The 12,245-nt window shown below is 32.0% G+C and overlaps 1 protein-coding gene across 1 annotated transcript in view; it reads right to left on the bottom strand.

Moving 5' to 3' along the window:
- Positions 1–11,940, bottom strand: part of LOC119637896 — a 34,958-nt gene extending 23,018 nt beyond the window's left edge. The window contains exon 1 of the mRNA XM_038034337.1: positions 11,504–11,940. The gene's annotated coding sequence lies outside the window, so the exon portion shown is untranslated. The remainder of the gene's footprint in view (positions 1–11,503) is intronic.
- Between the last annotated feature and the right edge of the window lie 305 nt (positions 11,941–12,245).

Raw genomic sequence — 12,245 nt, 5'->3', positions numbered from 1 at the left:
GTACCAAGCAGCGCGATCGCGCTGTTTAGATTTGATGTCGAGAAATACCAAGCGGCGCCATAGCGCTTGTTTAATTTTATGTATTTAAATGCATTTAAATTGTTTGTTAATAAATATTTCAAGTTTGTTCCACCAAAATTATAGAAAACACAACACCAAAATAGAAATTTTTATTTTGTAATATATTATTGCACTACTATAGTACTATTGTAATTATATCGCGCTCGACTTCGACAATACGTAAGGCACCGTCAGTTGTCGACAATGCTCGAAATGTGCTGGTTTTTCTCGACATAAAATCTAAACAGCGCGATCGCGCTGCTTGGGATTTTTCGACAGTGTTTTTTTGTCAAAACCGTCTGGTACTCAAGCGGTTAAAATAAAGTTGAAAGTTATATGGCACAGTAATATGAAACAACCGTAGACGTTACTCGATGCAAACTTCACCACATTTTCTTTAACAATCGGGTTCAAAGTTACATTTTGATGATAAAATTCCATTACGAGCAAAGGAAGAGTGTAAATGTTTATTAACGACAAGTCATTCAGAAATTGTGTAGCCTAAGTCAAAATATATTTTTCCTTCAGTTTGTCGTTATATGAATAAATATATATTTGAAGTCTTCTTGTTTAATATGTCTGAAGTACATGTTCACGACGGGTTTTACTGCATTACTGCTTGATGAGAAATGTTTAAAATGCAAAGCCAAACTTAAGGGGGGGTTAGAGATGCTGTTTACATAAAGTCGGTTCATTTCAATTTCGATCATTTACTAAAACAAAAATGCTCATAATGTTCTATTCTTCCAATTCCCCAAATTTTTTGGATAATCAACTAATCACAAATCGGCGGTTTTCTCATGGAACCCAAAGGAAATTTTCTCAGTACAATAATTTCTTCCTAAAATATGGTCTGAAATTATCACTCACATCTATGTTATGGTGTGAAATTATATCACGTGCTATAATTTACAGATTTTACAGATTTCGTACAGTCAAAGAGGTCTTAAATACGAGCCGCTTTACGTTTTAATGAGAAATAGATTACAAACTGGTTACAAAAAAGCTCAGCTATTGGGAATAACAAACTTGCGCTTATGTCCAAGTTCTAAGTGGTGCTGTCGCAGAAACCATATAATATGTATAAAGCGATTCGAATTTTTTCACGAAGCATTCAATTGTTCACTTAACTGGGTGTAATGTAGACTAGAAACTATGACGATAGAGGTCGAATTACATATACATGTTGAAAATAAATTTAATTAACTTATCCACGTTATTATTGTTCCACAAATAAATACTAAACGTTGAGATCTAACCTCTAAACGTTTTGAAACCAAAATGGCTTGACCCTATCAAAGAGTAGGTTTGTGGAAAAGACTAAAATAATAATAACTTATTTCTTGCGTCAGTTGGAACGAGTGAAGCAAATTGTTTTCATTCTATGATTTAGATGAACATTTGATTGAAGTCACTTTTCTAAGTTTTCAAAATGCAAAAAATAAAAAGGTTTCCTAATGATCAGGATTCTACACGTGAAAATACAAGATTCTTTGGATTGCATTTTTCAACGAACGCGATGGAGTCCTCAAAGTTTTCGCAATACAAAACGCCTGGTTTCTAGTTGGCAATTTTTTATCGTATCGCAATAGGTCACCGTTTTCGAGTAAATGGAAAATTGTTTTCTAAAAATATGACACAATTTCTAAACAACTTTGTAGAATGTTATCAAAAGTTCGTTTTTTTTTTTTGAAAAATCGAAATTCGCTTGAAATTTTAATTTATAAAAATAATGGTATTTGGATGCTTGTTAGAAAATCTTATTTTGGGATTGCAGGTAAACTATGTCAACCAGGTGAAGAGTCTAAAAGACGAAAGTATGGTTTCGAGAAAAGCTTGTTTTAAGTTTGCAGCTTGAAGTTTGAAGGAACCTTCGTCCTTATATCCCCAACTATTGAAAGCTATTCAGTGTGCTCGACGTACACATTCAGGAAAACGACAATTTTTACTATTCAAAATTTCTTTCCTTCCTGGCTAGAAATAATCTTTAAATTCATCTCAAGTCCGGAACACTTTTCTAACAATAAAGAATCGAGCAAAAATCCAAAGAACACAAAAGGAGAAGGGACAGACATGGTTGTGTCGGTTTTAAAATTGCTCTTTGCGTTTCTGATAATGATTTTTGTGCTCGCATTGTCGATGCAATGACGAAGTTAGTGCTTACCCATCGTCATTCGATTGTGGCTATCAAAATGCGAAAGAGAAAAAATAGCAAACTCATCAACATTTTCATGTAAATGTATTCTGTCAACACAAAATACGCTTGAATTCATTTAGAATACCTGTGCAATTGTATCTGTGCATGTGGGGTTAGGTGTATGCGTTTATTTATAATAAAATGCCAATATGTAAGTTTGGGTTTGTTCAGGTACAACAGTTTTTACATCGCATCCATTTATATAAATTTTTTTTTTGTTTTTGCTAAAATTTTTATATATTGCAATCTTCAGGACAAACTACTAAAAACTATTTGAACTTTCAAAACAAACAAAACATACGGTTTACTAATGGTGCTCAAGTGGCCGATTTTGTTTATACATGTGTATGTATGCGTATTTTAGTTCAATGCAGGAAATTGTAATTTGCAAAAAATGTACTGTTTTTCAAGTTTTTGTGCTCTTTTTTTTAATGCTTGTTTTAACGCTTGAATTATTCTACCTTTAAATATATATTAAGGGAATAACGATTTTATTAAATCTGAAATAAAGGTATAAAATCCGTATTGTTATTATTTACAATTATTACAGCTTCGTAAAATTTTCAAGAAGTGCCTTAACCAATATACGTATATATATATATATATATATATACACCGTGCAGTAACGTCTCGTTAGCGTCGTATGAACAATATAAGTTTTTCCTGTAGCAAAATTTTGCATATCTGCACACTTACTGTACTGTATAGGCGGATAGGAAAAGGAATTTTGGAAATGCACTTACATCGATAGATAAGGCGCATAATATCAAAACTTAAGAAATAAGTGTGTTCGAGTCAAGTCCTTAATTCCTCTATGAGTTTAACTCTACGTTACAAAGCTACAAGCTTGAATGCCTTAGGACGCTCATGTTAAACTTATGTGAAACATATCGGCAAATTTGTTACGAACTAAGATCTAACTGTATCCAAGCTAAATTTGTTGAAGTTCTGCAGAGTCTCGTATTACAACGTAACGAATCGTAAGCTCACAACCAGCAACAAAAAACAAAGAATAATTTGTTTAGGGACAAGAGAAATTAGATAAAAAGATTTTTCTTTGTTATATTTTTTTTTTTATTAGGTACAATATACAATAATCAAAATATCTTCCATCATTTTCGACACCCGTGGAGAAAAAACGATATTAGTTTGGCAGCGATCCCATCACCGACCCATTTTTGCTCTTCTTCAGGATTTCGAAATAGGGTGCAAGTCAAGCCGTGCTGGATCGATCTGAACAAGTGATCGGAAGGCGCTAGGTTTAGTGGGTAAGCTCGGTGCGGCCGGATTTTCTATTCGAGCTGCAAGAGTGTATCACTGACAATCCTTGCAGCGTGTGACCGAGTGTTGTCATGCAAGAACATGACTTTGCGCTTGTTAATCGCTATTGCTGCTCCTCTTTGCAACAATACGGCGCTCAGTTTGTTCAATTGACGTCGGTAGATATCTGCAGTAACAGTTGCATTTGGCTTTAACTGCTTGTAATACATTATACCCTGCCGATGCCACCATATGCACTTTATGCCCACGAATATTCCTAACTAGCCAACGGCTTTTTACGCTTGCAATTTTCGTTGTAGGCAAACTTTCCAAAAAAATCTCCACTCACTTTGACTATTAAATTTTTCTTTTATTTAAAAAGTATTTTACTTAACTACATAAAGACGCAAGCTGACTTATATTATCTGGTATATGACATCACATGCCATCTTGCTTTTAATGCCGCCGCGTAGTCGGTTATCAAGGGTCGCGCGTCGCGGGTTCAATTCTCAGCGCGTGGTAGGCTATACTTAGCCGTAGATGAAGTGTGAGTGCTTTATAGGTAAAGTCATACAACACTGAGCGATTAGACGTGCATCCACTAGGATGCTCTGTTTTCTAGGTCTTTCTCTCTTTTTCCACTTCTTTTTGACCGGTAACGTGTTAGGCACATACAAAATGCCATCCCTTAAATGTATGTTTTTTTTTCACATCCATTATATTATATTTAACATAGGAGTCTATACGGTGTAGCTATGTTCCATAGCATAATTTCATCTGATGTTTTTATTCCTATTCAATAGAACGTTACCTAGATTTATGGGAAAACGCGGTTCGGAATATTTTGTTCATTAATCTTAGAGAGAATCTTAGAGTGTTTTCGAAAGAAATTTTTTTCTTTTACTAACGATATAATAAATTTAATATGCTTTGAAAACTACACAATATTTTTAATAAACTTTTTTTTTCTTTTACAGTTCTAATCTTTAATAAATTGATTTAAAAAAAAAAAAAAAATCTGCCCTGAATTTTATTTTAAGCTTAATTAAACTTTATATGATAGGTTACATGCTATATTGCATACGTACGAGAATGCGGTTAATTGACAAACAATGTAATGTAATTGTTGTACATATTCAGCGGAACGTTACCCAAAGCGCACATGTGAACATTAAATGAACATTATACGCCAGACACCGGATTCCATCATTCAACTAACTAACAAACCAGTTAACCACCACATCACCATCATCATTCTCGTCACCATGACATGACGAATGTAGATGGCGGCATGTTTATGTGTGTGTTTATTCATGGACATAAAATCTTTTTTACCGCACAATATACAAAATTTTAGGAGTGTCTGTACATTTGTCGGTTTAATATTTTGCTCTGCATACGAACACAATTAAACACGTGCAACAATACACTTATTTGTGTCGGCCTAGCATATGACAAGCTATGATGTTTATTTACTTATTTTTTTGTGCGCTTTATCTACTTATATGTGCGTATACGCGCTATATATATATATATATATATATCCTTATAGTGATTGCGGCAGTAATCAGTGCAAACATATTACTTAGTAATTAATTCTATGCACAACAACATAATGGCCATGGCGACGAAAGAAATACTCATATTCTTGTTTGTATTTTCACATCCCTTGTTTTCTCAGTAATATTCTTTGTCGTTCTAAAGATTTTATTAAAAAACGATTTCTTATTATTTAATCAAAAGAAACCAAAATTCTGTTTTAAAACATTTTCTCGCCGACGAAATTTCATCGATGGGCAAATAAAATATTTTTATTATATAAATACAAATTTCATTGCATAAATACTATAGAATTTTCTTCTTTTGATCGATGTAGATTTCTTGTCGCACCATTACTTAAAATATTTAATTCTTGCTTCCCCGCTCCGAAGTATCTCCATTTTTTCACATATTTTCGCTATACTTTCTTCTTCTTCTCAATATTAAATTCTCTGAGCAAAAGGGCACCTAAAAATCGTCGACGAATAATTTGGGATGGCACAACATTCCCAATTTCATTGGAAATTTCTCTAGGCTTGCGCTTCAGGAATTGCGCTTTGGTAAAATTATCATCGGATTATCGGAAGCTAGAGAAGTTTTTTTTAATACTCTCAATACTTTTTAGGGAGCTTACGGCCGACCGAGTGTTGTGACAATAAAATTTGCACGTTTTTCCCTGATTTCCTGGCGAACTATCCATCCTGCTTCTTCACTGCAACGATGTGCTCGACCCAACTAATGTTATTATAAAAATTAATTCATATTGCATTTCCTTTTCCAGAAATACAATTTACCTTTACAATCCGCTCATACGCGAAAATATTACGAACACTTCACTTTTCGCAACGTTAAAGATGATGTACTTATTTCATTGCCTGCTTGAAAAAGCTACTAAAATAACAATAAAAAGCCTCCAACTTTTCACTGCGAGAACTAGTTCCGATGGGATTCTCAGAATCAATTTTAAATAGTGTTACGGTTTGTCAAAATGTTGCGTTGGCTTTGTGGCAGCCGTCTTTTACAACTTCAGTGGTATAGAACTGAAAAACACACCTTGCACCTATTCTTTTGTCCACCTTTGTGCATATCTCTACCAAAACGGGAGTTTATTTTAGCATGGTTTATATCGAAAAAATTTATGTTAGTACCTAGAGAATAAATTAGTGAACAACACAATCGATGGCGTTCGAATGCTGTCATTATATCAAGTAAAAGTTAGCAGAAACCGCCATAAAATTGAAAGAAAGAGTTCTTCGAAATCTGTTTAATACAAAATTATTGAAACCCATCAACGGCTGCATGATTTTTTCGAAAATTCCAAAACACGACTTTTACTATTTTCCTTTGAACTGAGCAGGTCGAAAGAGTGCCGATAAAATATTATGAAAATGCATCTCGAGTTCAGAAACATGTCTGCGAAGTGGATGCTCAGCTTACTCTCTTATCAGTAAAAAAAGGAAAACAATTGCTGACGCGTAATGCACTTTGAACGGGCAGGGCTGCATGATTGGGATGACTTATTCAATAAACTGCAATTCGGTTTTCGAATCGCAACTTCCTGATAAGCTCTCCCCCTAAATACATGGAGACGTAGATTAACGCACGTTTTGGTTAAAGAATTCAGTCTGAATTTTTAGTGACTTTACTATATTGAAATGAGAGAAGAGAAGAATTCATTTGCAGAGAAGAAATCATTTGTAATCATTTTCTATTATCATCCATTATAGTTTTATCATTTTTTTTTTTTTTTTTAAATGTAAACAAGTGCTAAATGTATTATATGTATGTATAAGGATTCGAATTTTATTGCGAAAATTGCAAATTTAAAAAGAGAAAACAGTCTTTTGAAGCATCAAATTCACACACTATAAATCTTATTAGTTGTAGTGACTTAAGCAAGGATTATGACTTTGTCTAAAGCCCTTCGTCCGAAAGTTCGGATTTATTTTTCTGTTGCACAGACAGCAAAGTTTGCTGTCAAGTGATTTCTCTCTGTTAAACAAAAAAAATAGAAAGACCAACGTGGTCCACAACCGCCGATGAAATACCCTACACGAATCAATCATGAACTTAAAAAACCCATATTCCGGGAATTTAAAAAGCATATATGCACAATCTTGATAAGCAGGGGTAACGACACCCAACTCTTTCACGTTTTCTATAGTTCTTGTAATGCAATATCGATCGATTTACGTTTTCTATAGTTCTTGTATTAATCACTTAAGATTTGTTTACTTATGTCATGTTATTTTATGTTATCAATGTAACGGATTCTTTCAGTGCACAGAGCAGTTAATTATAAAATGATAAAATTAAAATTTTTGCATTTTACTTATTTAATTACATTATTTAATTCTTTATATTTAAGAAAAAAACCTGCGAAAAAAAATTAAAATGTACGTATAAATGTAAACTTTATGAATGAAAGCAAACTTTATTAAGACTTTCATTTAACAATTATAAAAGCCATAATCCCTTGCTTGATCCTTTTCTGCTTCCAAACTCTTTTTAATACGCAAAAGTTGCTTCTACTTCTCACAAATTCAAAAGCAGAAAAAAATTTTTTCATTAAAAAGTTAAAGCTTGTTTTATGTTATTATTTTGCTCGTAAGTTACGAAAAGTGTGTAGAAATGAAAAATAAAGAAAAAAATCGATATTTTTCTCGTGCTTATTATTTTTACTTGAAAGCCTTTTGCTGCATAGCATCCAATGTTTTCTCACTTTACTTTAATTCTTTTTTTCTCTTATTTTTATTTTTATTTTTATTTATTTTTTTTTTTTTTTGCTGTAAGCACTTAAAGCGTATTAAATGTTAATCAAGTGTATTTTTAATGCGGAAATAAATAAACTCGAAATTTCTCCACACTTCATAATGAGTTTCATAAAAAATATTAGTTGTAGAAATAATTTTTCATCGGTTTTTTATGGAAAACACTGGAAACCGCTGATTTCGAGAGAATATAAAAAACTATCCGTCCTAAGCATTATAATTTAACGACCTTTTGACAAATTGTAAATTTCGTATAGGAAAGACAACTGGTCTTTTCAAGCTATCCGCAAAAAAAAGACGGCAGACGTACAGTTTGAACATAAAAATCGCACTCTAAGAAATAAGAGTTCATTGAGTCAAACTAAGCGCTCAGCAAACAGACTAACGGCTGATGCACATAACGTAGGGATTAGCATAATCCAATTCAATACTATGAACAACTCCTAGGAGAATTTTGACAAATGAGTCTGAAAAATCACAATATTATGTCTTTTGGTATATTGTGGCTGTCTTTCGGTTCAGTTACATCAATTTTGGTTGTTAGTATTCCTTAATGATAATTCCGTTTGACTGAATCAATCCACAATACATTATACTTAGTTAGGGGGCATGAACATTGAACTTTATTGCTAAAGTTCTTGGCATTTCTAGCGTGCATCGTGGCTACTTCTCATACATATTTCGCAATACAACGAGTATTTACAATCTGTCATTATATTGGAATTCAGCAACAAAGAAGTTAACGCGTGCAACGTTTAGCTGTTTTCGCCCAAAACCCGATCTACTCAAAACTATCGAAAGCTATTTGCGTACTTTTAAGATAGCTAATTTTTAGTCGGGCATAAGGCTTAAAGACATTGCTTTCACATGGAGAAGTCACAATATGAAAAATACTTATAGACAAAGTGAAGTCATCTCTTATGAAAATCGTTCTAATGTTCTAAAAGTTGATGACTATATCGCTTGTCTGGGAGACACCGTCAGAGTATTATTTGCTATGGTGATACAGCTTCCTTTGCAAATTAAAGGGTTCGTAGCACATCCGTTGCTTTTCAACAATCCTCCAAACGTAATCTCCGAAAGCTCCATCCCTTGCTTATTAGTTTTAACCTTCAATTTTGCCTTTGTCCAAAGTTCTTCTTATTAATATTCATGGCAATCTTGACGTTTTATTAACAATCGTTACATGGTAATCCATTTCAGCATATTTTTAAAATTAGGAATAAAATAACGGTAAATATTATAAACGAATTTAGTTCATTTCTAAAGTCATCACTAGTAATTAAATTATGAATTATTATTACCATTATGATTAATTTAGCAAGAACAATAAATTCAAAGTCTACTGTCTACAGACTTAAAGCACCAGCATGTAAAGATATCGGCTTACTGCGTTTGAGTTTTGAACCCACGACAATTGAGTGGTTAGCTGAAATCCTTTGCCTACTCGGCCACTTAGGCGGATAAAAAAATTATGAATTAATTTACGAAGTTTAAGATTTTTAGCTCACTTCCGAAGAACTTGCAAATGTTACTAAAAAAACAGCTTTAGCGAGGCCTATGAAAAACTAAATTAAATTAACGAAACATTCCTAAATATGTAAAAATCGCTTCAGGGCGAAAATAAACTATGAAAAATGGTTTCACGAAGATCAGTTTTTGTTTCCCTTGGTTAATTGTGAGAGCGACTTAAATGGTTTGCATCTTCTGCATTTTTTTGATCAGAAGGACTTGAAATATGACCACAATTGCCACAGTCAATTTCTGAACCGATCAAAATTTGCCTGCCCGCCCTTACACTTGGCTTGCTCTCTTGTGCTTCGCCTACAGGCCGCAATTTGTGAGATAGTCTAATGAAATATAGTACGTCGACGCGTTTTAGCCCAAGGATGAACGCTATTGAAAATGGTTTGGATGGGACCACTTTTTTCGACCATTTTCCATTTAGCACCTTATTTTCAAAAGTCGATATATATATATAATTACAGAGTGGTGTTGGATATTTAATGGTGGATCATGCATTCTATTTTGTCTTAATAGAAAAGTAAAAATTACGAAATCAGTTCTAATTCTTTGGTGAAAGAAATATTACATATCTGGTGAAACACAGCTATATTCTCGAAAGACAAATTTTCTAAAAAATATCGTTTACCCGAGGTATTCCAAAAAAGTGTCTACGATTCCTTAATATTCACAACTTAATCCCTAAAAAAAGTTTTCCAATTCGCATCGCGAACGGCTTCGTTAAAAAAAAAAATAAAATAAAATGGCAATACTGCTCACCTAACTCATCAATCTCTCCTTGGCTGAGATAAAGAAATTCTAATCGGGATACAAGTTGTGACCCATTGTTAGCAAAACTACTTACAGGCAAATGACACGTTTTTTAGACTAAGTTAGCCTGCTTTTATGTGGCCTACTGTCCTATCTCGCTTAATCCGTACACTAAATGTGCCTTGAGTATGTGCGAATCCAAAAACCGATCTGATGTAGATTTATTATAACTTTTTAGACTTGAACATATTTTATTAAAAATTAATTTTTTTTTCCTTCTACTGTACGCGAAAGGCGCGGTCCTAACATACTTTATCATGTATTCAGCTTCAATTGCTATATTCGTGCAAGTTGTTTATTTTCATTTATATATATGTGATAACGAATTTCTCAAGCATGCCTTTAAATGTTCTTTTTTGAGTTTTTGCTCTCTGCGGGAGGATGCAAAATAGTTAGTCCAGCTTGCAAGTAAAGCTCAACATATAAGTCGAAATTGCACATAGACAATTTACATAACCAATATTCAAGTATTCAAGGATAAAATTTTTTTTCATTTTTGTCAACTATTATCATTTTTATTAAAATACAAGACCATCAAAACCTAAACCTTATTGATTCTAATAAGAGCGAATGAAAAATTTCTCTTTATTTATTTTTGTTAATACTGTATTTCCTTTATAAATTATCGACTATACTTAAGCCGCAAATAGCATTTATTGGACGAAAAAAAGGCGGAATTTTTAAAATTTATTGGTTATCGTGGAATAAGCATAAAATACATTTGCAATAACGTATCGTATAAGTTCTTATTGTATTTTATACAAGACCTTCACAAATTGCAAACCAAATAGCAACAAAAATTTTGCAAATTGTTTTGGTTTTTAACCCAATTTCCCATTAATTCTGGTCTAACATATTAAAAAAATCGTTGTATAATCCCGAGATATATTAGATAAAAGTTCTCGTTAACTTATACACATACTAAGCATACTTAAGCATACTTTTAGGTTGATAAAGTGAATTTCAATATATTTATTTCAATATATTTATTAGAATCTAGTTTTAATATTTACATTGAGAGAATGAAGACCAACCATATTTTCAGATTGAATTAAAAAAAACAAAAAATGCAATATGCGTAACTTTTTTTCGCTTTATATTGTTCATAACAAACACAGTCATTGAAATTGAATTGAAATGAAATTATTTTTCATCTTAAGTCTTAACTTTAAATATATTTATGTATATATATATATATATATATGTATGTGTATATGTATATATATATATATATAATTAATATGTATTATATATATATATATATATTATATATATTGTATATATATATAAATATATGAAACCGATATGAGCCATATACATAAATACATACAAATATACACACCTTTAATAATTCAATTTAAAATATATCCTTAAGTGTTTGAAAAGAATATATATTTAATGGTTATTCTTTTCCGCTGCCAGAGAGGTGCACTTGTACATCGGATATGAATTGGAATTTTTTTAAATCTTTTATCAAAAAAATACAATAAATAAATAAATAAACAACACCTTTAATTAGTATTATAGAAAATGTTACGAGTACTTGCAGATAATTAGTAAGTGGCACAGTAATTTTTATTAAGTAAAGTATTTAACTAACACCTTTTTTCCGTTTTTTTTTTTTTAGGAAAAAAATTGAGAAGATTTTTAATTCGCACTTTTGTCTTTGGCTTTCTTTACGTCTAAAAAAATTTATTTTTAACACATAAGTGGAATAAATGGAACAATTTTCCGGAGATATTTAATATTGCACAAAGCATAAAGGGAAAGAAGATTCTTTAAAAAAAAACTTTTTACCACCGTTTAGACGCGTCTATCAAAGAAATTAATAAACTTAACACGTCGCACGTTCAAGATGAACTGAATCTAAAATACCATGGCTGAACGTAAACGACTGAGTATAAAAAAAGGAAAACTAAAAAAATATATGAAAAAAATTATGGATAGAAAAAAAAAAAAAAAACTTTCTTCCGGTCTGGTAGAGAACTTCAAATAAAAAGCTCATCATTAAGTAGAGGGTGGTTCGAGCAAAAGCTCTTTCTCATTGTTATGCGTAGAGAGATAGAAAGAAAGACAGGTGGTGA

The sequence above is a fragment of the Glossina fuscipes genome, unplaced genomic scaffold (assembly GCF_014805625.2).
Source record: "Glossina fuscipes isolate IAEA_lab_2018 unplaced genomic scaffold, Yale_Gfus_2 61, whole genome shotgun sequence".
In the NCBI taxonomy this organism is placed as follows: domain Eukaryota; kingdom Metazoa; phylum Arthropoda; class Insecta; order Diptera; family Glossinidae; genus Glossina; species Glossina fuscipes.
Note: the sequence above shows the minus strand (reverse complement) of the source record. Positions and strands in the feature narration are given on the sequence as shown.